Consider the following 26,694-nt stretch of genomic DNA (forward strand, 5'->3'; position numbering starts at 1 on the left):
AGTGTTGTGTGTGCATCAGCTACATTTGAAAAGTGCAACCTTTAATCGATCTATAAAATGGTCAACAAAATCCAGAATTGCAGCGAAATGTTTGAGGGCCAACATGACAATAATGCATAGAAAAAGAAATGAAAAGCATGACAGAACTAGTAATTTTTATGGTTGTATTATATAAATGTAGTTATAAGACACGCCAATAAAATTGCAAAAAGAAGCATTCAATTCTTATGAAAAGAAATAGAATTGAGTGTTGGTTGCTTAACGTCCAGTGGCAAATATTTCATGCATGTTCAGGACGATAAAAAGAAATATGAAAGTAATGCTTCATAAATAAGTTGCGTGGGAAGCGCTTTTATGGAGTTACGCTGCGATGAATCCCTGGAAAATAATCATGCCAAAGCCAAGGATGATCTAAAGACGAATATGATGATATTGGTAAAAAGTTAAATATTTCGAAGATGATTTTTATAAGCAAAAACGATCTGTTATTAATTAAATTGATTTTTTTTATTGTACCACTCAGAAGTATAATTTCTCACGTTTCGCTAGTATAGGGAGAAATTATTGTATGTACGGTACTAGCGTATAGTTTTATAAGTTTACGTCACTAGGTATAAGACACGTGACTAATTTTATAGCGGGAAATTTTTTCCCTGAGACTATTACTTTCTAGCCCGCCGCAGACAGGGCAACATTGAAAATGGACACCGGGATATCTAGTTCACTTAAAGACGCCATATCTTCGGAAGTTAAAAATGCAGTTTCGAACATTCAACAAGATATATTGAATAGCATTTCCTCTATAATGGATGCAAGGTTATCGTCTTTCCAATCTAACATCAGACAATCTCAACAGGACATTTCACAGTCTCAGATGTACAAAATCGAGCAGACCTTTACTGATAATTACTCATTCAAGAGAAAAGGCAACGAGAACCAGTTTAAACACGAGTCTAAGGTACTATCTAAGCTGAAAGAAGCAGACGTTAATTTAGAAGGACCAGAATTGAGTGTTGATTCCGTACAAGCAGCCAAAGCCAAGATAGTAGAAGGTATGGAATTAGTAAAAGAAAGACAGAAACTAATTAAAATGGCAGATTCCTCGGAACTCGGGTGGAAGGTTGTAGGCGAATACGTGACAAATCCTATCGCCGACGATTCGGAAGATGAGAGGAAAATAATCAGGGCACAAAACAGAGCAGAAAGAAAACAGAAAGCAGAGAAATCCAAGAAACAAATTACAAGAAAAACACCATACACGAGAGAAAAGGCAGAGACTACCAATTCTTCTTGGAAACCTGGCAGGTGCTTCAATTGTGGAAGAAGAGGCCACTGGACCGACGATTGTCCGGATAAGAAGAAGATAAGTACTTTTAAAACTTTATATAATTTGCCAATCTTGACTAATAGTATATGTTCAAATTTAAATGATACTGAACAGAGTTCAATAGAAACTGATGGTCACACGACATTTTATTGCAAAGACGAGGTTAATAATAAGGTCAGTTTTAAATCGCCGTTAAATGTTACGGTTGACCAGCCTACAGGTATTCTCTCACCTGTAGGTCAGTTAAAATCTAAGTTACCTGAATGGAAATCAATTACAAGCAATACACATATTTTAGATGTTATTGAAAACGGATATAAGATACCTTTTAAGACAGAACCAAGATCAGAACTGTTGAAGAATAACAGATCTTCACTTGATAATCCAAAATTTGTAAAAGAGGAGATAAGAAAATTAATAGAGAAGAGATGCATTTCAGAAGTAAAAGAAAGGCCTTTTGTTGTAAACCCTCTTACAGTTGCTTACAATAAGAACAAACCGAGACTGGTTTTAGATTGTCGACATTTGAATTCACATCTCTTTAAATTTAGATTTAAGTACGAAGATACAGAAAACGCACGAGACCTTTTTAAAAAGGGTGATTTTTTATTTAGCTACGATTTGAAATCCGCATATCATCATATTGAGATCACAGAAATACACAGATCTTTTCTTGGTTTTGCATTTAATTTTGACGGTGTTATGCGATATTTTGTTTTTAATGTGTTGCCATTTGGCATCGCAACAGCTGGGTATATATTTACCAAAGTGCTAAGAGAAGTTGTCAAACACATGAGAACAGAAGGTAAACGTGTCATCATGTTTTTAGATGACGGTCTCGGAGGAGACAAAGATTTTAAAAATAGTATGAATAGTAGTTTTGAAGTTAAAAATACACTCGAAAGATTGGGATTTTTAATAGCCCATGAGAAATGTCATTGGTTACCAAGTCAGAGTATGGATTGGTTGGGTTACACATGGGATACCAGAATAGGTAGAGTTTTTATCAAGGAGGAGAGAATTGAGAAAGCCGAAAATAGTATTCGCAAATTATGCAAAGAAATTACAAACGGTAGATTGCTATTCAGTGCTAGATTTTTAGCTAGTATTTTAGGCCAAATAATTTCCATGATGATTGTTATCGGTGACAAGGTGAGATTGCACACCAGATACTTGTATGAGTGTATCATGGGACGAGCAAGTTGGGATGCTCCTGTAAAGATGAATCCAGATGCTCTCACAGAAATTTTATTCTGGGATAGCTCGCTCAGAAAATTAAATGAGCATGGTGTTGACATTTGCAGAGTTGATCATGATTTTGTGTCAGATTTTGACATTTTTTGTGACGCCTCGGATGTAGGCTTCGGTGGTTTTTTATCCACCCAGTGTAGCGTTGTTAATTGTGTTGACAACGGTGAAATGTCAGGTAATTGGACAAGTGATGAAAAGTTGCAAAGTTCAACATGGCGCGAATTAGAATGCGCCAGACGGGTATTATGCACTTATGAAAGAAAATTTAGCTTAGATAACAAGTCGGTTAACATCAACTCAGACAATAAAAACGTTCCACATATACTAAAGGTCCGCAGCAAGAAAAACATATTACAAAACATAGCAGTAGATATTCACAATATTTGTTCAGATAAGAACATCACTTTAAATTCTAAATGGCTACCCAGGGCAGACAATCAATACGCAGACAAATTGAGCAGAAACACTGATAACGATGATTGGGGTATTCACGGCGAATTGTTTAAATATTTAAATGGTAAATGGGGACCATATAGTATTGACAGGTTCGCTACGCATTATAATACACAATGCACACGTTTCAACTCAAAACATTGGTGCCCAGGTTCAGAAAGTATAGACGCATTCTCTCAAAATTGGGGTAACGACACAAACTGGTTAGTCCCACCACCGTCTCTTGTTCCTATGGTTTTACAAAAAATACAGCATGACAAAGCTTCATGTACCTTAGTTATTCCGGAATGGAAATCGGCCCCTTTTTGGCCGCTGATTTACACATCAAAAGGTAGAGCACATTTTATACAAGACATAGAATATCTGTCGGGAAAAAGGGTGATAGTTAAAGGAGCAGGCAAAAACGGAGTGTTCGTAAAATTGCCAATGAAATTTAGAATGCTAGCTTTGAAAATAGATTTTTGATAATACAATTGTTATTTGCAGGAGTGAACCTTAGACGAAACGTTGAAGCTGCTATAGTAGAGAGTGGCGTTTCAGAGAACAGTAAAATGTACAACTTAGCTGGAAAGATGACTACATTCCTTGTTGATTCGAGAAGTGAGAATACCTGTAAAAAGTACTATTCAAGTTTCAATAGATGGAAGAAATTCGCAATCGAAAACTGTTTAAATGAATTGCCTGCCGAGCCTGTTCATATAGCACTTTACATTACAAAATTAATAGATGAACAATGTTCTCCGAGTGTTGTTAATTCAGCTGTATATTCAATCAAATGGGCCCATGATCTTAACGGTTTTAATGATCCGACAGAAAATTCATTTGTAAAATACCTTTTAGAATCCGCTAAAAGACGTAATGGTAGGCCTGTAAACAAAAAAGATCCAGTTAACAATGACATGTTGATTGATTTATGCTCTATGTACACAGATAGTTCAGATTTACTTATAGTTAGGGATCTCACTATGATTTTGTTGTCTTATTCAGGTTTTCTCAGGTTCGATGAGATAAGTAAATTAAGATGCAAAGATGTTAGCATTTTCGAAGATCATTTAAAACTTTTGATTTCTAATAGCAAAACCGATCAATACAGACAAGGGAATGAAATTCTTATTTCTAAAGGTATCACTATCGCTTGTCCAGTTAACATGTATTTACGATATTTGTCTTTAGCTGGTTTAGACGCACAATCTGAACACTTCATATTCAAACCTGTTTTTAGATCCAAAGGTGTAGCCAAACTTATATATAAGAATAAACCTATTAGCTATACTGCAGCTAAGGAAAACATTGTAAAGAGACTTAAGCTGGTAGCCCCAAGTTTAAATCTTGGTCTTCATTCCTTACGATCGGGTGGTGCAACTGCAGCTGCTAAGTCTAATGTAAATGAAAGATGCATAAAGCGACATGGGAGGTGGAAAACAGTTTTTGTTAAAGATGGTTATATCGAAGATACTTTAGAAAAGAGAATTTCAGTTTCACAAAAATTGGGTCTTTGATATCATTTTACTACACTCTAACCCTTTCTTTGGTATTTCTATGCTTGCTGGGCTATCGGCAACACTATATATTGTATTAATTCATGCCTTCATACTAGAATAATAGATATGAGCGTATAAGATATACGTATAATTTCTCACGTTTCGCTAGTATAGGGAGAAATTATTGTATGTACGGTACTAGCGTATAGTTTTATAAGTTTACGTCACTAGGTATAAGACACGTGACTAATTTTATAGCGGGAAATTTTTTCCCTGAGACTATTACTTTCTAGCCCGCCGCAGACAGGGCAACATTCAAGTTTCATTCATATTATGAATATATTATGATACATGTATTTATATGTTTTTAAAACAATACACGTCCGAGTATGTCTCGTGAGACGATTTGTCGCATTGGGTCGGACCCAGGTTTCCAGTTTATCCCATTATTGGGTTTGTTTGGTTGTTCCTGGCCGGCGAGGTCGTTCATGATCGAGTTATTCATTTATTCAGTTATTCAGTTTATATTCATGTCAACCATATAATAGCTCTTGTTCGTATAAGGTTTACATTATTCTAGCTAAGTTGTACCTAATAGTGTATATCATGGTTTCGTTATTCGGAGTAATTGTGATTATTATTTTTTCATATATTTATATATATTAAGATACATGTATGTAAATGTTTAATAAATTCCGTTGTCCACTATGCTTGCTGGGCTATCGGCAACACTATATATTGTATTAATTCATGCCTTCATACTAGAATAATAGATATGAGCGTATAAGATATACTGCGTTTTCTTCCTCCAACTCCCCACTTAGGAGGGAGAGGAACGGTCATCAATGACCGAAGACCATGTCTCACCATGCTAGAGACAGTCTCAGACGGTCAGCTTCACGCTCAGAAGAAAACGCTATTTCTCTTCATCGTGGGTTTAGGTCCAGTCAGATTTATCTGACGTCCCGGCGATACATACTATAGAAATGATCCCTAAAAGTATGATCTTACCCGCGCTGGATCGTTACATGACTTTTACGAATGTGATATGTTCAGTGAAATAAGGTAAATAGTATTTTTTCATATTGCACGATTACGTGTAAAAGCTCACACAATTCCAAGTTGGAATTATAATTTTCAAATGTAATAAAATACATAAGAAGAAAAGATAGCAAGATTTTCATTTAATTCTTGACTTTTTAATCTTACGGTTTGTATTTGAAAAACGCATGTTCAAGGGGAAATAACCAAATTAATACTATTTTTAAGTTAAGTGTTGGCTTTTCAGTAATGCTTGAGGACCGAATATTTGATAATTTAAAACCTAATACAAAAGTTGAAGCATGAAACATTTGGGAACCAGTAGGTACACAAAATAACCACGAATATTAAGTCAAAATGAAGTGTTGTGTGTGCATCAGCTACATTTGAAAAGTGCAACCTTTAATCGATCTATAAAATGGTCAACAAAATCCAGAATTGCAGCGAAATGTTTGAGGGCCAACATGACAATAATGCATAGAAAAAGAAATGAAAAGCATGACAGAACTAGTAATTTTTATGGTTGTATTATATAAATGTAGTTATAAGACACGCCAATAAAATTGCAAAAAGAAGCATTCAATTCTTATGAAAAGAAATAGAATTGAGTGTTGGTTGCTTAACGTCCAGTGGCAAATATTTCATGCATGTTCAGGACGATAAAAAGAAATATGAAAGTAATGCTTCATAAATAAGTTGCGTGGGAAGCGCTTTTATGGAGTTACGCTGCGATGAATCCCTGGAAAATAATCATGCCAAAGCCAAGGATGATCTAAAGACGAATATGATGATATTGGTAAAAAGTTAAATATTTCGAAGATGATTTTTATAAGCAAAAACGATCTGTTATTAATTAAATTGATTTTTTTTATTGTACCACTCAGAATGCGTTTTCTTCCTCCAACTCCCCACTTAGGAGGGAGAGGAACGGTCATCAATGACCGAAGACCATGTCTCACCATGCTAGAGACAGTCTCAGACGGTCAGCTTCACGCTCAGAAGAAAACGCTATTTCTCTTCATCGTGGGTTTAGGTCCAGTCAGATTTATCTGACGTCCCGGCGATACATACTATAGAAATGATCCCTAAAAGTATGATCTTACCCGCGCTGGATCGTTACATGACTTTTACGAATGTGATATGTTCAGTGAAATAAGGTAAATAGTATTTTTTCATATTGCACGATTACGTGTAAAAGCTCACACAATTCCAAGTTGGAATTATAATTTTCAAATGTAATAAAATACATAAGAAGAAAAGATAGCAAGATTTTCATTTAATTCTTGACTTTTTAATCTTACGGTTTGTATTTGAAAAACGCATGTTCAAGGGGAAATAACCAAATTAATACTATTTTTAAGTTAAGTGTTGGCTTTTCAGTAATGCTTGAGGACCGAATATTTGATAATTTAAAACCTAATACAAAAGTTGAAGCATGAAACATTTGGGAACCAGTAGGTACACAAAATAACCACGAATATTAAGTCAAAATGAAGTGTTGTGTGTGCATCAGCTACATTTGAAAAGTGCAACCTTTAATCGATCTATAAAATGGTCAACAAAATCCAGAATTGCAGCGAAATGTTTGAGGGCCAACATGACAATAATGCATAGAAAAAGAAATGAAAAGCATGACAGAACTAGTAATTTTTATGGTTGTATTATATAAATGTAGTTATAAGACACGCCAATAAAATTGCAAAAAGAAGCATTCAATTCTTATGAAAAGAAATAGAATTGAGTGTTGGTTGCTTAACGTCCAGTGGCAAATATTTCATGCATGTTCAGGACGATAAAAAGAAATATGAAAGTAATGCTTCATAAATAAGTTGCGTGGGAAGCGCTTTTATGGAGTTACGCTGCGATGAATCCCTGGAAAATAATCATGCCAAAGCCAAGGATGATCTAAAGACGAATATGATGATATTGGTAAAAAGTTAAATATTTCGAAGATGATTTTTATAAGCAAAAACGATCTGTTATTAATTAAATTGATTTTTTTTATTGTACCACTCAGAATGCGTTTTCTTCCTCCAACTCCCCACTTAGGAGGGAGAGGAACGGTCATCAATGACCGAAGACCATGTCTCACCATGCTAGAGACAGTCTCAGACGGTCAGCTTCACGCTCAGAAGAAAACGCTATTTCTCTTCATCGTGGGTTTAGGTCCAGTCAGATTTATCTGACGTCCCGGCGATACATACTATAGAAATGATCCCTAAAAGTATGATCTTACCCGCGCTGGATCGTTACATGACTTTTACGAATGTGATATGTTCAGTGAAATAAGGTAAATAGTATTTTTTCATATTGCACGATTACGTGTAAAAGCTCACACAATTCCAAGTTGGAATTATAATTTTCAAATGTAATAAAATACATAAGAAGAAAAGATAGCAAGATTTTCATTTAATTCTTGACTTTTTAATCTTACGGTTTGTATTTGAAAAACGCATGTTCAAGGGGAAATAACCAAATTAATACTATTTTTAAGTTAAGTGTTGGCTTTTCAGTAATGCTTGAGGACCGAATATTTGATAATTTAAAACCTAATACAAAAGTTGAAGCATGAAACATTTGGGAACCAGTAGGTACACAAAATAACCACGAATATTAAGTCAAAATGAAGTGTTGTGTGTGCATCAGCTACATTTGAAAAGTGCAACCTTTAATCGATCTATAAAATGGTCAACAAAATCCAGAATTGCAGCGAAATGTTTGAGGGCCAACATGACAATAATGCATAGAAAAAGAAATGAAAAGCATGACAGAACTAGTAATTTTTATGGTTGTATTATATAAATGTAGTTATAAGACACGCCAATAAAATTGCAAAAAGAAGCATTCAATTCTTATGAAAAGAAATAGAATTGAGTGTTGGTTGCTTAACGTCCAGTGGCAAATATTTCATGCATGTTCAGGACGATAAAAAGAAATATGAAAGTAATGCTTCATAAATAAGTTGCGTGGGAAGCGCTTTTATGGAGTTACGCTGCGATGAATCCCTGGAAAATAATCATGCCAAAGCCAAGGATGATCTAAAGACGAATATGATGATATTGGTAAAAAGTTAAATATTTCGAAGATGATTTTTATAAGCAAAAACGATCTGTTATTAATTAAATTGATTTTTTTTATTGTACCACTCAGAATGCGTTTTCTTCCTCCAACTCCCCACTTAGGAGGGAGAGGAACGGTCATCAATGACCGAAGACCATGTCTCACCATGCTAGAGACAGTCTCAGACGGTCAGCTTCACGCTCAGAAGAAAACGCTATTTCTCTTCATCGTGGGTTTAGGTCCAGTCAGATTTATCTGACGTCCCGGCGATACATACTATAGAAATGATCCCTAAAAGTATGATCTTACCCGCGCTGGATCGTTACATGACTTTTACGAATGTGATATGTTCAGTGAAATAAGGTAAATAGTATTTTTTCATATTGCACGATTACGTGTAAAAGCTCACACAATTCCAAGTTGGAATTATAATTTTCAAATGTAATAAAATACATAAGAAGAAAAGATAGCAAGATTTTCATTTAATTCTTGACTTTTTAATCTTACGGTTTGTATTTGAAAAACGCATGTTCAAGGGGAAATAACCAAATTAATACTATTTTTAAGTTAAGTGTTGGCTTTTCAGTAATGCTTGAGGACCGAATATTTGATAATTTAAAACCTAATACAAAAGTTGAAGCATGAAACATTTGGGAACCAGTAGGTACACAAAATAACCACGAATATTAAGTCAAAATGAAGTGTTGTGTGTGCATCAGCTACATTTGAAAAGTGCAACCTTTAATCGATCTATAAAATGGTCAACAAAATCCAGAATTGCAGCGAAATGTTTGAGGGCCAACATGACAATAATGCATAGAAAAAGAAATGAAAAGCATGACAGAACTAGTAATTTTTATGGTTGTATTATATAAATGTAGTTATAAGACACGCCAATAAAATTGCAAAAAGAAGCATTCAATTCTTATGAAAAGAAATAGAATTGAGTGTTGGTTGCTTAACGTCCAGTGGCAAATATTTCATGCATGTTCAGGACGATAAAAAGAAATATGAAAGTAATGCTTCATAAATAAGTTGCGTGGGAAGCGCTTTTATGGAGTTACGCTGCGATGAATCCCTGGAAAATAATCATGCCAAAGCCAAGGATGATCTAAAGACGAATATGATGATATTGGTAAAAAGTTAAATATTTCGAAGATGATTTTTATAAGCAAAAACGATCTGTTATTAATTAAATTGATTTTTTTTATTGTACCACTCAGAATGCGTTTTCTTCCTCCAACTCCCCACTTAGGAGGGAGAGGAACGGTCATCAATGACCGAAGACCATGTCTCACCATGCTAGAGACAGTCTCGGTCAGCTTCACGCTCAGAAGAAAACGCTATTTCTCTTCATCGTGGGTTTAGGTCCAGTCAGATTTATCTGACGTCCCGGCGATACATACTATAGAAATGATCCCTAAAAGTATGATCTTACCCGCGCTGGATCGTTACATGACTTTTACGAATGTGATATGTTCAGTGAAATAAGGTAAATAGTATTTTTTCATATTGCACGATTACGTGTAAAAGCTCACACAATTCCAAGTTGGAATTATAATTTTCAAATGTAATAAAATACATAAGAAGAAAAGATAGCAAGATTTTCATTTAATTCTTGACTTTTTAATCTTACGGTTTGTATTTGAAAAACGCATGTTCAAGGGGAAATAACCAAATTAATACTATTTTTAAGTTAAGTGTTGGCTTTTCAGTAATGCTTGAGGACCGAATATTTGATAATTTAAAACCTAATACAAAAGTTGAAGCATGAAACATTTGGGAACCAGTAGGTACACAAAATAACCACGAATATTAAGTCAAAATGAAGTGTTGTGTGTGCATCAGCTACATTTGAAAAGTGCAACCTTTAATCGATCTATAAAATGGTCAACAAAATCCAGAATTGCAGCGAAATGTTTGAGGGCCAACATGACAATAATGCATAGAAAAAGAAATGAAAAGCATGACAGAACTAGTAATTTTTATGGTTGTATTATATAAATGTAGTTATAAGACACGCCAATAAAATTGCAAAAAGAAGCATTCAATTCTTATGAAAAGAAATAGAATTGAGTGTTGGTTGCTTAACGTCCAGTGGCAAATATTTCATGCATGTTCAGGACGATAAAAAGAAATATGAAAGTAATGCTTCATAAATAAGTTGCGTGGGAAGCGCTTTTATGGAGTTACGCTGCGATGAATCCCTGGAAAATAATCATGCCAAAGCCAAGGATGATCTAAAGACGAATATGATGATATTGGTAAAAAGTTAAATATTTCGAAGATGATTTTTATAAGCAAAAACGATCTGTTATTAATTAAATTGATTTTTTTTATTGTACCACTCAGAATGCGTTTTCTTCCTCCAACTCCCCACTTAGGAGGGAGAGGAACGGTCATCAATGACCGAAGACCATGTCTCACCATGCTAGAGACAGTCTCGGTCAGCTTCACGCTCAGAAGAAAACGCTATTTCTCTTCATCGTGGGTTTAGGTCCAGTCAGATTTATCTGACGTCCCGGCGATACATACTATAGAAATGATCCCTAAAAGTATGATCTTACCCGCGCTGGATCGTTACATGACTTTTACGAATGTGATATGTTCAGTGAAATAAGGTAAATAGTATTTTTTCATATTGCACGATTACGTGTAAAAGCTCACACAATTCCAAGTTGGAATTATAATTTTCAAATGTAATAAAATACATAAGAAGAAAAGATAGCAAGATTTTCATTTAATTCTTGACTTTTTAATCTTACGGTTTGTATTTGAAAAACGCATGTTCAAGGGGAAATAACCAAATTAATACTATTTTTAAGTTAAGTGTTGGCTTTTCAGTAATGCTTGAGGACCGAATATTTGATAATTTAAAACCTAATACAAAAGTTGAAGCATGAAACATTTGGGAACCAGTAGGTACACAAAATAACCACGAATATTAAGTCAAAATGAAGTGTTGTGTGTGCATCAGCTACATTTGAAAAGTGCAACCTTTAATCGATCTATAAAATGGTCAACAAAATCCAGAATTGCAGCGAAATGTTTGAGGGCCAACATGACAATAATGCATAGAAAAAGAAATGAAAAGCATGACAGAACTAGTAATTTTTATGGTTGTATTATATAAATGTAGTTATAAGACACGCCAATAAAATTGCAAAAAGAAGCATTCAATTCTTATGAAAAGAAATAGAATTGAGTGTTGGTTGCTTAACGTCCAGTGGCAAATATTTCATGCATGTTCAGGACGATAAAAAGAAATATGAAAGTAATGCTTCATAAATAAGTTGCGTGGGAAGCGCTTTTATGGAGTTACGCTGCGATGAATCCCTGGAAAATAATCATGCCAAAGCCAAGGATGATCTAAAGACGAATATGATGATATTGGTAAAAAGTTAAATATTTCGAAGATGATTTTTATAAGCAAAAACGATCTGTTATTAATTAAATTGATTTTTTTTATTGTACCACTCAGAATGCGTTTTCTTCCTCCAACTCCCCACTTAGGAGGGAGAGGAACGGTCATCAATGACCGAAGACCATGTCTCACCATGCTAGAGACAGTCTCGGTCAGCTTCACGCTCAGAAGAAAACGCTATTTCTCTTCATCGTGGGTTTAGGTCCAGTCAGATTTATCTGACGTCCCGGCGATACATACTATAGAAATGATCCCTAAAAGTATGATCTTACCCGCGCTGGATCGTTACATGACTTTTACGAATGTGATATGTTCAGTGAAATAAGGTAAATAGTATTTTTTCATATTGCACGATTACGTGTAAAAGCTCACACAATTCCAAGTTGGAATTATAATTTTCAAATGTAATAAAATACATAAGAAGAAAAGATAGCAAGATTTTCATTTAATTCTTGACTTTTTAATCTTACGGTTTGTATTTGAAAAACGCATGTTCAAGGGGAAATAACCAAATTAATACTATTTTTAAGTTAAGTGTTGGCTTTTCAGTAATGCTTGAGGACCGAATATTTGATAATTTAAAACCTAATACAAAAGTTGAAGCATGAAACATTTGGGAACCAGTAGGTACACAAAATAACCACGAATATTAAGTCAAAATGAAGTGTTGTGTGTGCATCAGCTACATTTGAAAAGTGCAACCTTTAATCGATCTATAAAATGGTCAACAAAATCCAGAATTGCAGCGAAATGTTTGAGGGCCAACATGACAATAATGCATAGAAAAAGAAATGAAAAGCATGACAGAACTAGTAATTTTTATGGTTGTATTATATAAATGTAGTTATAAGACACGCCAATAAAATTGCAAAAAGAAGCATTCAATTCTTATGAAAAGAAATAGAATTGAGTGTTGGTTGCTTAACGTCCAGTGGCAAATATTTCATGCATGTTCAGGACGATAAAAAGAAATATGAAAGTAATGCTTCATAAATAAGTTGCGTGGGAAGCGCTTTTATGGAGTTACGCTGCGATGAATCCCTGGAAAATAATCATGCCAAAGCCAAGGATGATCTAAAGACGAATATGATGATATTGGTAAAAAGTTAAATATTTCGAAGATGATTTTTATAAGCAAAAACGATCTGTTATTAATTAAATTGATTTTTTTTATTGTACCACTCAGAATGCGTTTTCTTCCTCCAACTCCCCACTTAGGAGGGAGAGGAACGGTCATCAATGACCGAAGACCATGTCTCACCATGCTAGAGACAGTCTCGGTCAGCTTCACGCTCAGAAGAAAACGCTATTTCTCTTCATCGTGGGTTTAGGTCCAGTCAGATTTATCTGACGTCCCGGCGATACATACTACAGAAATGATCCCTAAAAGTATGATCTTACCCGCGCTGGATCGTTACATGACTTTTACGAATGTGATATGTTCAGTGAAATAAGGTAAATAGTATTTTTTCATATTGCACGATTACGTGTAAAAGCTCACACAATTCCAAGTTGGAATTATAATTTTCAAATGTAATAAAATACATAAGAAGAAAAGATAGCAAGATTTTCATTTAATTCTTGACTTTTTAATCTTACGGTTTGTATTTGAAAAACGCATGTTCAAGGGGAAATAACCAAATTAATACTATTTTTAAGTTAAGTGTTGGCTTTTCAGTAATGCTTGAGGACCGAATATTTGATAATTTAAAACCTAATACAAAAGTTGAAGCATGAAACATTTGGGAACCAGTAGGTACACAAAATAACCACGAATATTAAGTCAAAATGAAGTGTTGTGTGTGCATCAGCTACATTTGAAAAGTGCAACCTTTAATCGATCTATAAAATGGTCAACAAAATCCAGAATTGCAGCGAAATGTTTGAGGGCCAACATGACAATAATGCATAGAAAAAGAAATGAAAAGCATGACAGAACTAGTAATTTTTATGGTTGTATTATATAAATGTAGTTATAAGACACGCCAATAAAATTGCAAAAAGAAGCATTCAATTCTTATGAAAAGAAATAGAATTGAGTGTTGGTTGCTTAACGTCCAGTGGCAAATATTTCATGCATGTTCAGGACGATAAAAAGAAATATGAAAGTAATGCTTCATAAATAAGTTGCGTGGGAAGCGCTTTTATGGAGTTACGCTGCGATGAATCCCTGGAAAATAATCATGCCAAAGCCAAGGATGATCTAAAGACGAATATGATGATATTGGTAAAAAGTTAAATATTTCGAAGATGATTTTTATAAGCAAAAACGATCTGTTATTAATTAAATTGATTTTTTTTATTGTACCACTCAGAATGCGTTTTCTTCCTCCAACTCCCCACTTAGGAGGGAGAGGAACGGTCATCAATGACCGAAGACCATGTCTCACCATGCTAGAGACAGTCTCGGTCAGCTTCACGCTCAGAAGAAAACGCTATTTCTCTTCATCGTGGGTTTAGGTCCAGTCAGATTTATCTGACGTCCCGGCGATACATACTATAGAAATGATCCCTAAAAGTATGATCTTACCCGCGCTGGATCGTTACATGACTTTTACGAATGTGATATGTTCAGTGAAATAAGGTAAATAGTATTTTTTCATATTGCACGATTACGTGTAAAAGCTCACACAATTCCAAGTTGGAATTATAATTTTCAAATGTAATAAAATACATAAGAAGAAAAGATAGCAAGATTTTCATTTAATTCTTGACTTTTTAATCTTACGGTTTGTATTTGAAAAACGCATGTTCAAGGGGAAATAACCAAATTAATACTATTTTTAAGTTAAGTGTTGGCTTTTCAGTAATGCTTGAGGACCGAATATTTGATAATTTAAAACCTAATACAAAAGTTGAAGCATGAAACATTTGGGAACCAGTAGGTACACAAAATAACCACGAATATTAAGTCAAAATGAAGTGTTGTGTGTGCATCAGCTACATTTGAAAAGTGCAACCTTTAATCGATCTATAAAATGGTCAACAAAATCCAGAATTGCAGCGAAATGTTTGAGGGCCAACATGACAATAATGCATAGAAAAAGAAATGAAAAGCATGACAGAACTAGTAATTTTTATGGTTGTATTATATAAATGTAGTTATAAGACACGCCAATAAAATTGCAAAAAGAAGCATTCAATTCTTATGAAAAGAAATAGAATTGAGTGTTGGTTGCTTAACGTCCAGTGGCAAATATTTCATGCATGTTCAGGACGATAAAAAGAAATATGAAAGTAATGCTTCATAAATAAGTTGCGTGGGAAGCGCTTTTATGGAGTTACGCTGCGATGAATCCCTGGAAAATAATCATGCCAAAGCCAAGGATGATCTAAAGACGAATATGATGATATTGGTAAAAAGTTAAATATTTCGAAGATGATTTTTATAAGCAAAAACGATCTGTTATTAATTAAATTGATTTTTTTTATTGTACCACTCAGAATGCGTTTTCTTCCTCCAACTCCCCACTTAGGAGGGAGAGGAACGGTCATCAATGACCGAAGACCATGTCTCACCATGCTAGAGACAGTCTCGGTCAGCTTCACGCTCAGAAGAAAACGCTATTTCTCTTCATCGTGGGTTTAGGTCCAGTCAGATTTATCTGACGTCCCGGCGATACATACTATAGAAATGATCCCTAAAAGTATGATCTTACCCGCGCTGGATCGTTACATGACTTTTACGAATGTGATATGTTCAGTGAAATAAGGTAAATAGTATTTTTTCATATTGCACGATTACGTGTAAAAGCTCACACAATTCCAAGTTGGAATTATAATTTTCAAATGTAATAAAATACATAAGAAGAAAAGATAGCAAGATTTTCATTTAATTCTTGACTTTTTAATCTTACGGTTTGTATTTGAAAAACGCATGTTCAAGGGGAAATAACCAAATTAATACTATTTTTAAGTTAAGTGTTGGCTTTTCAGTAATGCTTGAGGACCGAATATTTGATAATTTAAAACCTAATACAAAAGTTGAAGCATGAAACATTTGGGAACCAGTAGGTACACAAAATAACCACGAATATTAAGTCAAAATGAAGTGTTGTGTGTGCATCAGCTACATTTGAAAAGTGCAACCTTTAATCGATCTATAAAATGGTCAACAAAATCCAGAATTGCAGCGAAATGTTTGAGGGCCAACATGACAATAATGCATAGAAAAAGAAATGAAAAGCATGACAGAACTAGTAATTTTTATGGTTGTATTATATAAATGTAGTTATAAGACACGCCAATAAAATTGCAAAAAGAAGCATTCAATTCTTATGAAAAGAAATAGAATTGAGTGTTGGTTGCTTAACGTCCAGTGGCAAATATTTCATGCATGTTCAGGACGATAAAAAGAAATATGAAAGTAATGCTTCATAAATAAGTTGCGTGGGAAGCGCTTTTATGGAGTTACGCTGCGATGAATCCCTGGAAAATAATCATGCCAAAGCCAAGGATGATCTAAAGACGAATATGATGATATTGGTAAAAAGTTAAATATTTCGAAGATGATTTTTATAAGCAAAAACGATCTGTTATTAATTAAATTGATTTTTTTTATTGTACCACTCAGAATGCGTTTTCTTCCTCCAACTCCCCACTTAGGAGGGAGAGGAACGGTCATCAATGACCGAAGACCATGTCTCACCATGCTAGAGACAGTCTCGGTCAGCTTCACGCTCAGAAGAAAACGCTATTTCTCTTCATCGTGGGTTTAGGTCCAGTCAGATTTATCTGACGTCCCGGCGATACATACTACAGAAATGATCCCTAAAAGTATGATCTTACCCGCGCTGGATCGTTACATGACTTTTACGAATGTGATATGTTCAGTGAAATAAGGTAAATAGTATTTTTTCATATTGCACGATTACGTGTAAAAGCTCACACAATTCCAAGTTGGAATTATAATTTTCAAATGTAATAAAATACATAAGAAGAAAAGATAGCAAGATTTTCATTTAATTCTTGACTTTTTAATCTTACGGTTTGTATTTGAAAAACGCATGTTCAAGGGGAAATAACCAAATTAATACTATTTTTAAGTTAAGTGTTGGCTTTTCAGTAATGCTTGAGGACCGAATATTTGATAATTTAAAACCTAATACAAAAGTTGAAGCATGAAACATTTGGGAACCAGTAGGTACACAAAATAACCACGAATATTAAGTCAAAATGAAGTGTTGTGTGTGCATCAGCTACATTTGAAAAGTGCAACCTTTAATCGATCTATAAAATGGTCAACAAAATCCAGAATTGCAGCGAAATGTTTGAGGGCCAACATGACAATAATGCATAGAAAAAGAAATGAAAAGCATGACAGAACTAGTAATTTTTATGGTTGTATTATATAAATGTAGTTATAAGACACGCCAATAAAATTGCAAAAAGAAGCATTCAATTCTTATGAAAAGAAATAGAATTGAGTGTTGGTTGCTTAACGTCCAGTGGCAAATATTTCATGCATGTTCAGGACGATAAAAAGAAATATGAAAGTAATGCTTCATAAATAAGTTGCGTGGGAAGCGCTTTTATGGAGTTACGCTGCGATGAATCCCTGGAAAATAATCATGCCAAAGCCAAGGATGATCTAAAGACGAATATGATGATATTGGTAAAAAGTTAAATATTTCGAAGATGATTTTTATAAGCAAAAACGATCTGTTATTAATTAAATTGATTTTTTTTATTGTACCACTCAGAATGCGTTTTCTTCCTCCAACTCCCCACTTAGGAGGGAGAGGAACGGTCATCAATGACCGAAGACCATGTCTCACCATGCTAGAGACAGTCTCGGTCAGCTTCACGCTCAGAAGAAAACGCTATTTCTCTTCATCGTGGGTTTAGGTCCAGTCAGATTTATCTGACGTCCCGGCGATACATACTATAGAAATGATCCCTAAAAGTATGATCTTACCCGCGCTGGATCGTTACATGACTTTTACGAATGTGATATGTTCAGTGAAATAAGGTAAATAGTATTTTTTCATATTGCACGATTACGTGTAAAAGCTCACACAATTCCAAGTTGGAATTATAATTTTCAAATGTAATAAAATACATAAGAAGAAAAGATAGCAAGATTTTCATTTAATTCTTGACTTTTTAATCTTACGGTTTGTATTTGAAAAACGCATGTTCAAGGGGAAATAACCAAATTAATACTATTTTTAAGTTAAGTGTTGGCTTTTCAGTAATGCTTGAGGACCGAATATTTGATAATTTAAAACCTAATACAAAAGTTGAAGCATGAAACATTTGGGAACCAGTAGGTACACAAAATAACCACGAATATTAAGTCAAAATGAAGTGTTGTGTGTGCATCAGCTACATTTGAAAAGTGCAACCTTTAATCGATCTATAAAATGGTCAACAAAATCCAGAATTGCAGCGAAATGTTTGAGGGCCAACATGACAATAATGCATAGAAAAAGAAATGAAAAGCATGACAGAACTAGTAATTTTTATGGTTGTATTATATAAATGTAGTTATAAGACACGCCAATAAAATTGCAAAAAGAAGCATTCAATTCTTATGAAAAGAAATAGAATTGAGTGTTGGTTGCTTAACGTCCAGTGGCAAATATTTCATGCATGTTCAGGACGATAAAAAGAAATATGAAAGTAATGCTTCATAAATAAGTTGCGTGGGAAGCGCTTTTATGGAGTTACGCTGCGATGAATCCCTGGAAAATAATCATGCCAAAGCCAAGGATGATCTAAAGACGAATATGATGATATTGGTAAAAAGTTAAATATTTCGAAGATGATTTTTATAAGCAAAAACGATCTGTTATTAATTAAATTGATTTTTTTTATTGTACCACTCAGAATGCGTTTTCTTCCTCCAACTCCCCACTTAGGAGGGAGAGGAACGGTCATCAATGACCGAAGACCATGTCTCACCATGCTAGAGACAGTCTCGGTCAGCTTCACGCTCAGAAGAAAACGCTATTTCTCTTCATCGTGGGTTTAGGTCCAGTCAGATTTATCTGACGTCCCGGCGATACATACTATAGAAATGATCCCTAAAAGTATGATCTTACCCGCGCTGGATCGTTACATGACTTTTACGAATGTGATATGTTCAGTGAAATAAGGTAAATAGTATTTTTTCATATTGCACGATTACGTGTAAAAGCTCACACAATTCCAAGTTGGAATTATAATTTTCAAATGTAATAAAATACATAAGAAGAAAAGATAGCAAGATTTTCATTTAATTCTTGACTTTTTAATCTTACGGTTTGTATTTGAAAAACGCATGTTCAAGGGGAAATAACCAAATTAATACTATTTTTAAGTTAAGTGTTGGCTTTTCAGTAATGCTTGAGGACCGAATATTTGATAATTTAAAACCTAATACAAAAGTTGAAGCATGAAACATTTGGGAACCAGTAGGTACACAAAATAACCACGAATATTAAGTCAAAATGAAGTGTTGTGTGTGCATCAGCTACATTTGAAAAGTGCAACCTTTAATCGATCTATAAAATGGTCAACAAAATCCAGAATTGCAGCGAAATGTTTGAGGGCCAACATGACAATAATGCATAGAAAAAGAAATGAAAAGCATGACAGAACTAGTAATTTTTATGGTTGTATTATATAAATGTAGTTATAAGACACGCCAATAAAATTGCAAAAAGAAGCATTCAATTCTTATGAAAAGAAATAGAATTGAGTGTTGGTTGCTTAACGTCCAGTGGCAAATATTTCATGCATGTTCAGGACGATAAAAAGAAATATGAAAGTAATGCTTCATAAATAAGTTGCGTGGGAAGCGCTTTTATGGAGTTACGCTGCGATGAATCCCTGGAAAATAATCATGCCAAAGCCAAGGATGATCTAAAGACGAATATGATGATATTGGTAAAAAGTTAAATATTTCGAAGATGATTTTTATAAGCAAAAACGATCTGTTATTAATTAAATTGATTTTTTTTATTGTACCACTCAGAATGCGTTTTCTTCCTCCAACTCCCCACTTAGGAGGGAGAGGAACGGTCATCAATGACCGAAGACCATGTCTCACCATGCTAGAGACAGTCTCGGTCAGCTTCACGCTCAGAAGAAAACGCTATTTCTCTTCATCGTGGGTTTAGGTCCAGTCAGATTTATCTGACGTCCCGGCGATACATACTATAGAAATGATCCCTAAAAGTATGATCTTACCCGCGCTGGATCGTTACATGACTTTTACGAATGTGATATGTTCAGTGAAATAAGGTAAATAGTATTTTTTCATATTGCACGATTACGTGTAAAAGCTCACACAATTCCAAGTTGGAATTATAATTTTCAAATGTAATAAAATACATAAGAAGAAAAGATAGCAAGATTTTCATTTAATTCTTGACTTTTTAATCTTACGGTTTGTATTTGAAAAACGCATGTTCAAGGGGAAATAACCAAATTAATACTATTTTTAAGTTAAGTGTTGGCTTTTCAGTAATGCTTGAGGACCGAATATTTGATAATTTAAAACCTAATACAAAAGTTGAAGCATGAAACATTTGGGAACCAGTAGGTACACAAAATAACCACGAATATTAAGTCAAAATGAAGTGTTGTGTGTGCATCAGCTACATTTGAAAAGTGCAACCTTTAATCGATCTATAAAATGGTCAACAAAATCCAGAATTGCAGCGAAATGTTTGAGGGCCAACATGACAATAATGCATAGAAAAAGAAATGAAAAGCATGACAGAACTAGTAATTTTTATGGTTGTATTATATAAATGTAGTTATAAGACACGCCAATAAAATTGCAAAAAGAAGCATTCAATTCTTATGAAAAGAAATAGAATTGAGTGTTGGTTGCTTAACGTCCAGTGGCAAATATTTCATGCATGTTCAGGACGATAAAAAGAAATATGAAAGTAATGCTTCATAAATAAGTTGCGTGGGAAGCGCTTTTATGGAGTTACGCTGCGATGAATCCCTGGAAAATAATCATGCCAAAGCCAAGGATGATCTAAAGACGAATATGATGATATTGGTAAAAAGTTAAATATTTCGAAGATGATTTTTATAAGCAAAAACGATCTGTTATTAATTAAATTGATTTTTTTTATTGTACCACTCAGAATGCGTTTTCTTCCTCCAACTCCCCACTTAGGAGGGAGAGGAACGGTCATCAATGACCGAAGACCATGTCTCACCATGCTAGAGACAGTCTCGGTCAGCTTCACGCTCAGAAGAAAACGCTATTTCTCTTCATCGTGGGTTTAGGTCCAGTCAGATTTATCTGACGTCCCGGCGATACATACTATAGAAATGATCCCTAAAAGTATGATCTTACCCGCGCTGGATCGTTACATGACTTTTACGAATGTGATATGTTCAGTGAAATAAGGTAAATAGTATTTTTTCATATTGCACGATTACGTGTAAAAGCTCACACAATTCCAAGTTGGAATTATAATTTTCAAATGTAATAAAATACATAAGAAGAAAAGATAGCAAGATTTTCATTTAATTCTTGACTTTTTAATCTTACGGTTTGTATTTGAAAAACGCATGTTCAAGGGGAAATAACCAAATTAATACTATTTTTAAGTTAAGTGTTGGCTTTTCAGTAATGCTTGAGGACCGAATATTTGATAATTTAAAACCTAATACAAAAGTTGAAGCATGAAACATTTGGGAACCAGTAGGTACACAAAATAACCACGAATATTAAGTCAAAATGAAGTGTTGTGTGTGCATCAGCTACATTTGAAAAGTGCAACCTTTAATCGATCTATAAAATGGTCAACAAAATCCAGAATTGCAGCGAAATGTTTGAGGGCCAACATGACAATAATGCATAGAAAAAGAAATGAAAAGCATGACAGAACTAGTAATTTTTATGGTTGTATTATATAAATGTAGTTATAAGACACGCCAATAAAATTGCAAAAAGAAGCATTCAATTCTTATGAAAAGAAATAGAATTGAGTGTTGGTTGCTTAACGTCCAGTGGCAAATATTTCATGCATGTTCAGGACGATAAAAAGAAATATGAAAGTAATGCTTCATAAATAAGTTGCGTGGGAAGCGCTTTTATGGAGTTACGCTGCGATGAATCCCTGGAAAATAATCATGCCAAAGCCAAGGATGATCTAAAGACGAATATGATGATATTGGTAAAAAGTTAAATATTTCGAAGATGATTTTTATAAGCAAAAACGATCTGTTATTAATTAAATTGATTTTTTTTATTGTACCACTCAGAATGCGTTTTCTTCCTCCAACTCCCCACTTAGGAGGGAGAGGAACGGTCATCAATGACCGAAGACCATGTCTCACCATGCTAGAGACAGTCTCGGTCAGCTTCACGCTCAGAAGAAAACGCTATTTCTCTTCATCGTGGGTTTAGGTCCAGTCAGATTTATCTGACGTCCCGGCGATACATACTATAGAAATGATCCCTAAAAGTATGATCTTACCCGCGCTGGATCGTTACATGACTTTTACGAATGTGATATGTTCAGTGAAATAAGGTAAATAGTATTTTTTCATATTGCACGATTACGTGTAAAAGCTCACACAATTCCAAGTTGGAATTATAATTTTCAAATGTAATAAAATACATAAGAAGAAAAGATAGCAAGATTTTCATTTAATTCTTGACTTTTTAATCTTACGGTTTGTATTTGAAAAACGCATGTTCAAGGGGAAATAACCAAATTAATACTATTTTTAAGTTAAGTGTTGGCTTTTCAGTAATGCTTGAGGACCGAATATTTGATAATTTAAAACCTAATACAAAAGTTGAAGCATGAAACATTTGGGAACCAGTAGGTACACAAAATAACCACGAATATTAAGTCAAAATGAAGTGTTGTGTGTGCATCAGCTACATTTGAAAAGTGCAACCTTTAATCGATCTATAAAATGGTCAACAAAATCCAGAATTGCAGCGAAATGTTTGAGGGCCAACATGACAATAATGCATAGAAAAAGAAATGAAAAGCATGACAGAACTAGTAATTTTTATGGTTGTATTATATAAATGTAGTTATAAGACACGCCAATAAAATTGCAAAAAGAAGCATTCAATTCTTATGAAAAGAAATAGAATTGAGTGTTGGTTGCTTAACGTCCAGTGGCAAATATTTCATGCATGTTCAGGACGATAAAAAGAAATATGAAAGTAATGCTTCATAAATAAGTTGCGTGGGAAGCGCTTTTATGGAGTTACGCTGCGATGAATCCCTGGAAAATAATCATGCCAAAGCCAAGGATGATCTAAAGACGAATATGATGATATTGGTAAAAAGTTAAATATTTCGAAGATGATTTTTATAAGCAAAAACGATCTGTTATTAATTAAATTGATTTTTTTTATTGTACCACTCAGAATGCGTTTTCTTCCTCCAACTCCCCACTTAGGAGGGAGAGGAACGGTCATCAATGACCGAAGACCATGTCTCACCATGCTAGAGACAGTCTCGGTCAGCTTCACGCTCAGAAGAAAACGCTATTTCTCTTCATCGTGGGTTTAGGTCCAGTCAGATTTATCTGACGTCCCGGCGATACATACTATAGAAATGATCCCTAAAAGTATGATCTTACCCGCGCTGGATCGTTACATGACTTTTACGAATGTGATATGTTCAGTGAAATAAGGTAAATAGTATTTTTTCATATTGCACGATTACGTGTAAAAGCTCACACAATTCCAAGTTGGAATTATAATTTTCAAATGTAATAAAATACATAAGAAGAAAAGATAGCAAGATTTTCATTTAATTCTTGACTTTTTAATCTTACGGTTTGTATTTGAAAAACGCATGTTCAAGGGGAAATAACCAAATTAATACTATTTTTAAGTTAAGTGTTGGCTTTTCAGTAATGCTTGAGGACCGAATATTTGATAATTTAAAACCTAATACAAAAGTTGAAGCATGAAACATTTGGGAACCAGTAGGTACACAAAATAACCACGAATATTAAGTCAAAATGAAGTGTTGTGTGTGCATCAGCTACATTTGAAAAGTGCAACCTTTAATCGATCTATAAAATGGTCAACAAAATCCAGAATTGCAGCGAAATGTTTGAGGGCCAACATGACAATAATGCATAGAAAAAGAAATGAAAAGCATGACAGAACTAGTAATTTTTATGGTTGTATTATATAAATGTAGTTATAAGACACGCCAATAAAATTGCAAAAAGAAGCATTCAATTCTTATGAAAAGAAATAGAATTGAGTGTTGGTTGCTTAACGTCCAGTGGCAAATATTTCATGCATGTTCAGGACGATAAAAAGAAATATGAAAGTAATGCTTCATAAATAAGTTGCGTGGGAAGCGCTTTTATGGAGTTACGCTGCGATGAATCCCTGGAAAATAATCATGCCAAAGCCAAGGATGATCTAAAGACGAATATGATGATATTGGTAAAAAGTTAAATATTTCGAAGATGATTTTTATAAGCAAAAACGATCTGTTATTAATTAAATTGATTTTTTTTATTGTACCACTCAGAATGCGTTTTCTTCCTCCAACTCCCCACTTAGGAGGGAGAGGAACGGTCATCAATGACCGAAGACCATGTCTCACCATGCTAGAGACAGTCTCGGTCAGCTTCACGCTCAGAAGAAAACGCTATTTCTCTTCATCGTGGGTTTAGGTCCAGTCAGATTTATCTGACGTCCCGGCGATACATACTATAGAAATGATCCCTAAAAGTATGATCTTACCCGCGCTGGATCGTTACATGACTTTTACGAATGTGATATGTTCAGTGAAATAAGGTAAATAGTATTTTTTCATATTGCACGATTACGTGTAAAAGCTCACACAATTCCAAGTTGGAATTATAATTTTCAAATGTAATAAAATACATAAGAAGAAAAGATAGCAAGATTTTCATTTAATTCTTGACTTTTTAATCTTACGGTTTGTATTTGAAAAACGCATGTTCAAGGGGAAATAACCAAATTAATACTATTTTTAAGTTAAGTGTTGGCTTTTCAGTAATGCTTGAGGACCGAATATTTGATAATTTAAAACCTAATACAAAAGTTGAAGCATGAAACATTTGGGAACCAGTAGGTACACAAAATAACCACGAATATTAAGTCAAAATGAAGTGTTGTGTGTGCATCAGCTACATTTGAAAAGTGTTGTCATGACCATCTTCGAATGAAGCTTATTTATAGTATCCATGGCCACCATAATCTTACATCAAATTTATGAAAATGTTGACGCCTTTTACAATTATCCTCAAGAAAATATTACCCTGTGTTTCAAAATTTATATTGTAAATATACACACTGCAGTTATTCATAAAGAATAACAAAATATATTATACCCTTACATCCAATCACAGCGCTCCAAAGTCGACTTCCTTCACCTGCCTTGGGTACACAAAAGGCCAACCTAAAGCCAGGAAAATGTAAAACTATTTTTTCCCTGGACTGACTTTTTTACCAGTTTTTACACAAAAATAAACAGTTTCACAACTTAATACACATTACAACTATATCGTAATAATATTTTCACCCGCGCAATAGTCATATCACATTTCAGTGTTGACATACATTATTATTGATATGGTCATAATTATAAACTAGCATGGTTACACGACTTTGCATTTTTCGAAATCCTAAGGATTTTTTAATTCATTAATATATTACCTTACCTGTCTTTTGTTAAACCTTTCGGAATTTTGAGACCTCAACGGTAATCGACATTCTAACTTTATTTGGCTTGTTTAACTTTATTTATTCGAGCGTCACTGATGATACTTTTGTAAACGAAACGCCCGTCTAGCGTTAAGTATATGTAAGAGAATGATAGTCCCTTTCTTCATGATTAAGTACGAGCGTTAGCGAGTACTTATCATGATGAAAGGGATTATCATTCTCTTACAAACTTAGAATATTGTAAAGTGCTCAAGGCTCAAATGATCTCTTGATTGGTTTTATTCAAGAATTTGTTTCATTGTCCGTGAAATGTTTATGATTAATGGATGACTTCCCTTTTAGGCATTTCATTTATGTATTGGTCTTAGTGATGTAAGGACTTACATTTAATTTGGGAAATTTTAATAAATTTTGTTTTAGACATTAGATGACACAACGTTACAATGAAATTGTAGAAATTGTATAAGTTTCCTAATTGTGAGTATGAGTGTAAATTATGTAATATTTTAGTGAGGAATTATCTTTTTGTTTATCTACAGTTCAACTAGATAAATTCAAAATCAGAGTTACAACTAAATTATATTCCACAGCCAATTTTATTCCAGCTCTTTACATTAAATACTATTTCATTAACTAAAATTTAAATTTTGAAAGGAATTGCTTTTTATAGGAAATTCAAAAGTAAATTCAATTTCCTGTATGTACCGGTATTTTGGAAATGACTATTCTTACTAACTGCGATACAGTTATCTGACTTTTGATAAGCGTAATACATGTAGCTAAAGATTTAGGTTATATTTGATTTTAAAAGTTTTTTTCTTTTTCTTCTTGTATTGGTCTTAGTGATGTAAGGACTTACTTTTAATTTGGGAAATTTTTAATAAATTGTGTTTTAGACATTAGATGACACAACGTTACAATGAAATTGTAGAAATTGTATAAGTTGATATTGCTTATTTTTTTGTAATTTGAAAGTTCTAAGTATTCACATGATAACACAAACGGTATCAATTGTACT

At 33.9% G+C, this 26,694-nt stretch overlaps 18 non-coding genes across 18 annotated transcripts; all 18 read right to left on the minus strand.

Moving 5' to 3' along the window:
- Positions 1-5,304: 5,304 nt before the first annotated feature.
- On the minus strand, positions 5,305-5,521 carry LOC127736297 (small nucleolar RNA U3). Its single transcript, XR_007998927.1, has one exon. It is a non-coding gene; the product is annotated as a small nucleolar RNA U3 (small nucleolar RNA).
- A 907-nt stretch (positions 5,522-6,428) lies between these two features.
- Positions 6,429-6,654, minus strand: LOC127736292 (small nucleolar RNA U3). The gene has a single exon (XR_007998922.1). It is a non-coding gene; the product is annotated as a small nucleolar RNA U3 (small nucleolar RNA).
- A 907-nt stretch (positions 6,655-7,561) lies between these two features.
- LOC127736293 (small nucleolar RNA U3) lies at positions 7,562-7,787 on the minus strand. The gene has a single exon (XR_007998923.1). It is a non-coding gene; the product is annotated as a small nucleolar RNA U3 (small nucleolar RNA).
- Positions 7,788-8,694: 907 nt separating this feature from the next.
- LOC127736294 (small nucleolar RNA U3) lies at positions 8,695-8,920 on the minus strand. Its single transcript, XR_007998924.1, has one exon. It is a non-coding gene; the product is annotated as a small nucleolar RNA U3 (small nucleolar RNA).
- Positions 8,921-9,827: 907 nt separating this feature from the next.
- Positions 9,828-10,049, minus strand: LOC127736257 (small nucleolar RNA U3). Its single transcript, XR_007998889.1, has one exon. It is a non-coding gene; the product is annotated as a small nucleolar RNA U3 (small nucleolar RNA).
- A 907-nt stretch (positions 10,050-10,956) lies between these two features.
- LOC127736258 (small nucleolar RNA U3) lies at positions 10,957-11,178 on the minus strand. Its single transcript, XR_007998890.1, has one exon. It is a non-coding gene; the product is annotated as a small nucleolar RNA U3 (small nucleolar RNA).
- A 907-nt stretch (positions 11,179-12,085) lies between these two features.
- Positions 12,086-12,307, minus strand: LOC127736259 (small nucleolar RNA U3). The gene has a single exon (XR_007998891.1). It is a non-coding gene; the product is annotated as a small nucleolar RNA U3 (small nucleolar RNA).
- A 907-nt stretch (positions 12,308-13,214) lies between these two features.
- LOC127736270 (small nucleolar RNA U3) lies at positions 13,215-13,436 on the minus strand. Its single transcript, XR_007998902.1, has one exon. It is a non-coding gene; the product is annotated as a small nucleolar RNA U3 (small nucleolar RNA).
- Positions 13,437-14,343: 907 nt separating this feature from the next.
- LOC127736260 (small nucleolar RNA U3) lies at positions 14,344-14,565 on the minus strand. Its single transcript, XR_007998892.1, has one exon. It is a non-coding gene; the product is annotated as a small nucleolar RNA U3 (small nucleolar RNA).
- Positions 14,566-15,472: 907 nt separating this feature from the next.
- On the minus strand, positions 15,473-15,694 carry LOC127736261 (small nucleolar RNA U3). The gene has a single exon (XR_007998893.1). It is a non-coding gene; the product is annotated as a small nucleolar RNA U3 (small nucleolar RNA).
- Positions 15,695-16,601: 907 nt separating this feature from the next.
- LOC127736272 (small nucleolar RNA U3) lies at positions 16,602-16,823 on the minus strand. Its single transcript, XR_007998903.1, has one exon. It is a non-coding gene; the product is annotated as a small nucleolar RNA U3 (small nucleolar RNA).
- Positions 16,824-17,730: 907 nt separating this feature from the next.
- LOC127736262 (small nucleolar RNA U3) lies at positions 17,731-17,952 on the minus strand. Its single transcript, XR_007998894.1, has one exon. It is a non-coding gene; the product is annotated as a small nucleolar RNA U3 (small nucleolar RNA).
- Positions 17,953-18,859: 907 nt separating this feature from the next.
- LOC127736263 (small nucleolar RNA U3) lies at positions 18,860-19,081 on the minus strand. The gene has a single exon (XR_007998895.1). It is a non-coding gene; the product is annotated as a small nucleolar RNA U3 (small nucleolar RNA).
- A 907-nt stretch (positions 19,082-19,988) lies between these two features.
- On the minus strand, positions 19,989-20,210 carry LOC127736264 (small nucleolar RNA U3). Its single transcript, XR_007998896.1, has one exon. It is a non-coding gene; the product is annotated as a small nucleolar RNA U3 (small nucleolar RNA).
- Positions 20,211-21,117: 907 nt separating this feature from the next.
- LOC127736265 (small nucleolar RNA U3) lies at positions 21,118-21,339 on the minus strand. The gene has a single exon (XR_007998897.1). It is a non-coding gene; the product is annotated as a small nucleolar RNA U3 (small nucleolar RNA).
- A 907-nt stretch (positions 21,340-22,246) lies between these two features.
- Positions 22,247-22,468, minus strand: LOC127736266 (small nucleolar RNA U3). Its single transcript, XR_007998898.1, has one exon. It is a non-coding gene; the product is annotated as a small nucleolar RNA U3 (small nucleolar RNA).
- A 907-nt stretch (positions 22,469-23,375) lies between these two features.
- LOC127736268 (small nucleolar RNA U3) lies at positions 23,376-23,597 on the minus strand. The gene has a single exon (XR_007998900.1). It is a non-coding gene; the product is annotated as a small nucleolar RNA U3 (small nucleolar RNA).
- Positions 23,598-24,504: 907 nt separating this feature from the next.
- LOC127736269 (small nucleolar RNA U3) lies at positions 24,505-24,726 on the minus strand. The gene has a single exon (XR_007998901.1). It is a non-coding gene; the product is annotated as a small nucleolar RNA U3 (small nucleolar RNA).
- Between the last annotated feature and the right edge of the window lie 1,968 nt (positions 24,727-26,694).

The sequence above is a fragment of the Mytilus californianus genome, unplaced genomic scaffold (assembly GCF_021869535.1).
Source record: "Mytilus californianus isolate M0D057914Y unplaced genomic scaffold, xbMytCali1.0.p SCAF_3, whole genome shotgun sequence".
In the NCBI taxonomy this organism is placed as follows: domain Eukaryota; kingdom Metazoa; phylum Mollusca; class Bivalvia; order Mytilida; family Mytilidae; genus Mytilus; species Mytilus californianus.